Consider the following 6,764-nt stretch of genomic DNA (forward strand, 5'->3'; position numbering starts at 1 on the left):
CTTATGGTAGAGCATGCAAACTTATGGCAGAGCATAAAGAGGGAATTGCGTTTAAATGGTGATATTCTTTGAATGGATTGGGCAATTTCAGTAATATTTTTCATGGAATGAAATATGGCTTATGAAATTGGCTTTCCAGTCATTATTATTTTTGGTGCTACCTATGTTTTCAAATCTGATGGGTGGAATGATATCGCATAACAGATTTTCCTATAAGCTAACCTGATGTCAACAAAGACTTGCTTTCAGCAATCTAAAAACATTTAGTTTTAAAAAAGGTCGTTTGGACACTTTGCTTTCAGGATTTCTCCCACAATTTTAAACAAAAGTTTCAGCGAAAATCGTTTTTTATGATGCATAGCATAACTAGGCTTGAAAGTCTGTGCAATCATGTAACTCGTGGTCATTCAATAGAATTGCTTGTTGGGCACATACATTACCATGGGAATTTCCCATGACATGCAATGCCACACTGTTTGCACACACGTGTGTATGTATGGAGGAACATGAGACAGGCAGACCAGACTTTATGGACTGCGTTGCAATGACGATTACGTAATGGATGACCCAAGCAGTCTTTCGATGTTTTCTTTCAGATAATACCTTAGAAAGAAAAAAATCACTTGGGTCCTCCGTCACATAATCATCATTGCAACGCAGTCCAATAAGTCTGGTCTGTGTGTCTCATGTTCCTCCGTACATACATGTGTACATGCCTATAAATTGTTCTGGCAGTCAGCGATTTTGACCAAATTTGATCAGAAGTCAGTATCGTAATAATTTCTTGCCCCCCAAAAAACAATAAAACTGTTTGGGGTCGCATTTTATCGCTTTCGAAAAGTCGGTCGGCTGACCTGAACCAAAGGTATATTTTTTCGTGTTGGCCTAAGCAAATTTAAATGTATTTTTCAGATTTCGACTGATGATTGAGCTTTTGGATGTAATTTGATGAACTATGCAACATTCTGCTCAAGAATTCACCTCACCGTGCAGGGATGTTCTTCACCCAACTAAGCCAGGTATATTGGATTTAAACAGCTGGCAGAAGTTGATGAACAGCCTTGAAATGATTGTCACAGGAGAAATGATTGATCTTGAGCTCCTTTTTGATCAGTGTATTCAGGAACAGAGGCACTCGTTGATAAATGACGCCTTTAACCAGGTGGGTATGTATTTTTTTTTTGTCTGTTGCAGGAATTTAACTTTTTCTCAGATTTATCTTAGCTAATTTCTCATTTGTGACTTCACACTTATGCCACTGAGAATTGAAAAACACAGCATAAAGTCTTGGAAAGCTTGAAAGTTTTATGCCTGTTTTTTTTTTCCTGCAATCTATTCGAATTTGTCTACCTCTATCCAATTCTTCTCATAGTACAGGCAATATAAGGTTTGACCTCAAACAAATTGCAACAGATTTTTTTTCACCACAGTGCATTTTTATAAGGTCCCTAAAATGACATACTAAAAGTCTTAAGAAATCCAGGTGGTGGAAATATGCCTAATTTGCATAAATCCAAAATGGCCGCATATGTTGGGACTTTCGCATTGATTAGGTCATATTTCTCATAATAGTAAGCAGATCACACTATTTTTCAAGGTTCTGCCAATGCCTTCAAAATTAGGCTCATATTGTTCAGCTTGATGAAAGAAACAAAGAACTGAAAACCAAATTGAAATCTGACATTCGGTTCTCTTTCTATGCCAAAAATAATTATGCCGTTTGAAGCATTGTTTTAACCATTTTGGACAAAAAGTGGAAAATGCACTTTTTTCAATTTTTCCTTATAGTTTTCATTGTTTTTTCTAAATTTTAAAACCCGTTAGTGCTTGTTTTTTTTATAGTACACAGGTCAAACCTACTTGCAAAAGAGAAATGGGGCTTCAATCACATTTTTTTTTTTTTTAATGGTCGCCAAAACTGGCACATTATCAAAAATTCTATAACGGGAAACCCCAAAATGTTCAAAAAATGACTAAGTCCAGCTAATTAAATATGCGCGAAGCTCTCCTGGGATAACTAAAGCAGTTACAGCTATGAAACTTGGCAAAATTATTGTTTGTGTACAGACATTCATTTTAAAGTGTTTATTTCAAAGTTTTACATGTCATTATGCAAATTAGCCTAATTAATTATTCATTTGTACGCACAATTACCTAATTAAATATGCGTGAGACTCTCCTGGGTTAACGCAAGCACCTACAACCATGAAACTTGGCACAATGAATGTTTGTGCACATATCTTTAATTTACAGTAGTTATTTACGGGGTTTCATACATCATTCTGAAAATTCCCCTCATTTATATATGCATCTCATACAGAAAATGAGAAATATCAAAAATTAGCAAACAATTATGTTAATTAGCATCTTATACGGTTTTGCGGTAGCACCATGTGTTTATGTGTCGAATAATCAATTATGAGTTGTGATGGATCTCAAAAGAAAGGCTGGTGTTACAACTCGACGTTTCGACCTGACCTTCTTTCCCCTGAAGACAATCAGAGCATATTGATCAAAACGTTGAGTTGTAAACAACAAGGGTTCTTTTCAGACCCACCACAACTGCAAACGAAAACCAGATCATTATACATGTACTGCTGGTCAATCAATAAAATTCTCTTTCCTTGTCATGAGATTAGATTTGTGGTCTGATCATTGTTTACCTAAAGTTCATGTACATCTCCATAATTTCTTTTCTGAGTGTAGATAATGTTCACAACTGACAAATATTGTGAAATTCTTAAAGAAGAAAAATAAATTAAAAATTGTAAATCTGGAGTGAAGTGTACCTTATTTTACTTTAAATGCAGCATGATCACCTTATACAGTTGTGTATGACTACCTTACAGGGAGCTGTTGTGTTACAAGATTTTATATTAAATCTACATTAAATCTAATGTGCCTTCATCCCATTCTTTCTCTAATGGGTAACATAGCATTTCCTGATATGGAGGGTCGTACATAATGGTATAAAATGTGTGCACCCCGATGTATTTTTTGTCACCTGGTTCGACCAATTCATCAATGTCTTCTTCTGTGGCTTTCCTCATAACTATGGCCTTATATTCGATTAAATCACCCCCTTTAGACTCTAGGAACATATGGCGTATTCTTTTTTGGATTATCCGATCCCCTGGAAATGGACCTTTATGTCTCTTTTTGGTAGGAAACAACTTGGATAGAAGTTTCTTTTTCAATTCACTTTTCTGCTTCTCTTTGTCTATGTGTTCATGTGATGAAGAACTCTGTGAGGTGCCTGCGTCTTCATCTGGGGTATCTTGTGTTATGACCTGTTCAATAATATTTCTCAAGTTACTTTCCAACTGATCTACACTAAGTAGTTTCTTTCCTTTGTTGGTGAGATAGAAGAGGTCTTTTCGAATTCCTCCTTTGCTGGCACTCTTCCAATGCTTTATTTGGGTTGTCAAGGCTTGTTCAAGATCCTTTCCCTTATGTTTGTCTTTCAAATGGTCTACATCTTCTGGGGAGTTGCACAGGATGCCGCAAACCTTCAAAGCGTTTCCAGTATTTTCCGCTGCTTGTTTTGTGAGTAAGCGCTGTCTGGCCTCTTTTTTTTCCTGGTTGACTTTCAGTTTATCAGCAACTGTTTTCTTGATTCCTGCACTCTTGCGCTGGTATAACTTTAGAAACGAGCTTCTGTGTTTGCGAGCATTGCCAAGGAATTTATTTCTCGTGTCCTCATCCATATCATCTAGGTATTCTCTCGTCTTATTCAAGCTCCAAAGGAGAATGCCTTCAAAAGCCACTGTATTGGCATTAGGCATCTTACGCCTAAGATAATCGAGACCAGCAAACATACGCTCAGGTGCAAGATTGTCCTTGGGGCAGGTAGATGTTTCTTCTCTGAGATCTGTAGCATTGTGAAATCTTCCCCCAGGAAGGTGATCAGCGACCTGACGACTGATACACACATGAAGATTGTGCATTATCACTGAGAGTGCTTGCTTGGTCAGGTTTTCAATGTTACCTGTTGTTCGTTCATATAGCGACATGTGGATTTCATTCTTGACTGGTGGGAATTCTGTAAACAGGATGGTACTGTCATTGACGAGCGGGGAGGGGTCTATCATCCACTCTTGGACTTTCTGGTGCAGCCTGGTATAGAATTTATCTGTGTCGAGTACATGGAGATTACTTTCAATCATCTGCATTAGTGGAGTCGTTATATGCTGGGATATAATCCCCATTGCTCTCATCCCTGCCAATAGTATTTCATCCTGCAGGTCTAGTTTGAGACATTTGACGAACATGTTTTCCTCGCGCTTGGAGTCGAGAGATGAGCACAACGTGTTGAAGTGTTCTCTATGGTGGAACACCGCAGCAGAATTCTGGAATGGAATGTTGAAACGATTCCCTCTGTACGATTGAAGATGTGATTTGCATTAGTGATGTGTCTTCAATACAGATTTGAAATCTTCAACCATGCCGGATTGTTCATCACATTCTGGTCCTAATAAATTACAGAATGAGCGGACAGTAAGTAATGTCGCACTCTCCTTCCCCCTACTCCAAAGCAGTTTGGTTTCCCTCCCCAGTTTCCCATCATCTGCCTCGATGCGTTCCCATTCGTAGAGTGCAGAGGCAGCATACTCTTGTAAGTTGAGGACCAAGTGCTTTCCGCAGAAAAGATCATTGATGGTGCTAAGTTGATGTTTGACATCATCATCAATCTCTTCCCAATTGTCAGTCACCTGTGGTAGTGCAGCAGCTCTCCATTTTTCTAGTTTTGTGATATATGCTTTATATACGATGCATCGGTCAGTCATTGTGTTCTTTATTTTGGCTAGAAGTTGAAGGGTTTGCTTTGGGTCGTCCTTTATGTTCAGCGTGATCAACTCGACCAGTGTGTCCTTTGTTTCTTCAAGTAAGCTCTCTGCGCTTTCAGTGTGGATGTCATGAAGGCTCATGCCAACAGTCCCCTCATCTGTGGAAGCTAAAAATGTGGTATATCCCTTCCTCTTCTTGGTAGTACCATCAACTTGAAGTGTTACGGAATGTTCCGAGGATTCAATTTTAGCTCGTGCTGCTTCTTTGCTGAGCATAGCTTGTTCTATGCATAGATAGCGTATGAGAGTTGGCTTTGGTAATCTTCCGACTTTCATCTTGGCTACATCTTTTAGAACTACCGGTATCCTTATTATGTCGGACACATTTCTGCTACTGACTCCTCGGGCAATACATGTAAGTTCAAAACATGTTAGCCTGATGTCATTGATGTATTTGCCATTTTCATAGCTCTGGAACTCACGATCATTTAGAATATCATCAAGTTGACACTTTAAGTCCTCATTTTCAGTCTCCAATTCTTTCACCTGTTTTTTCAAGGTTTGCTTTGCTTTGTCACTTTCATCACGATCATTCTTGAAATATCTTCTGGAATCACCTTTGTTCTTCTTTGACTTTCGCAACAGTTTCACTGTTTCCTCTAGCTTTTCCATTTTCTTGTTAAGTTTTTGACTGGTCTTTTTCTCTTCTTCCAAATCTTGCTCTCTTCTTTGTAAGCGTCGTACCACATTCTTCTCTTTCAAACTGCCAAGCTCTTTTTTCAGAAAATGATTTATTGCTTTCGCATCTTCCAATGCTTTTGATACTCTGCTTAACTCTTTTTGAGTCTTCTGATTGTCTTCAACCTCCTCCTGCCAAAGGTCTGTTAAATTCTCCATACAGTTACCCATATGGTCAAGAGTGTGTTCTGAAATCACGTCTGGATACAATTCCAGATCTGAATCATCATCTTCATCGTCGTCGTCATCTTTGCTGTCAATACTTTGTGCTGGAGGTTTTGGGGTTGGAAGTCTGTAAGATGTTTCCAGAAATTCCTTCAGTGCATCTTGTCGTAATTTCTGTCGCTTCAGAGCCAAGTTGTGCCAGTTAGTCTGGATGGTGCCAATTGGTGGAGGACTGAAATCTGCTGAAAACAGATTTGGCCACCATGTTTCTCGAACAGTTTGCCAGGTTGTGTGTGATTTCTCCCGGAACCGATTTAGTTCAATGATCATTGCATTGTTGAGGTTTTGTGCACTGAAGTCTGTTGAATGAAGTAGCGAGGCAGGTGTTAATCTGCTCTTTTCACAGTGTGGTCCGATGGTGTGCTCGTTGTGTTTTAGAAGTCCAGGCACTTCTTGGAGGAGGTCTGTGATGATGTGGGTTCGTTTTGATTTGGCTACATGTCGTTGTACTTTTTGGAGTAGTCCAATTAAGTTGGTACTGGCAGGCAAGTTGAGGTTGAGGGCAGAAAATATTGGTGGGAAATCATGTTTGTAGGTTTTGGTGGTCGAGTGCTCAATACGATTTCTGATTGACTCCAACAATGCTGTGGTCGGAATTCCATTCCAATGATCTGGTGACCCAAAAAAAAAAAAAAAAAAGAATTAAAATTCTCTTTTCATGACAGTTAAAAAATACTGAATGAAAGAGGCACATTTAAAAGGGTTAAATTTATTTTAACTATTCCCTTTATTACATTTATGCATTTATTATAAAAGCATTTTCTATATCAATCTGAGTACACAACTTTGAAAAATGTGAAAAATCCGACAAACCATTCCCAAGACCATACGGAGTAACGGCAATATATGGAACAGCCTTGATCACACAATAGCGACATCTGATTGGTCAACCCTTTGATAAATGTGTCACGTGACTTTTTTTGGCCATTACGTTCGCTGTACACCCGCCCTGAATTACCCATTTCTTGTAACATTCCGAAGTTTACTCTCTAATTTTACCCAATAAATCTACAC

This window comes from Patiria miniata, unplaced genomic scaffold (assembly GCF_015706575.1).
Source record: "Patiria miniata isolate m_02_andy unplaced genomic scaffold, ASM1570657v1 HiC_scaffold_11, whole genome shotgun sequence".
NCBI classification, from domain to species: domain Eukaryota; kingdom Metazoa; phylum Echinodermata; class Asteroidea; order Valvatida; family Asterinidae; genus Patiria; species Patiria miniata.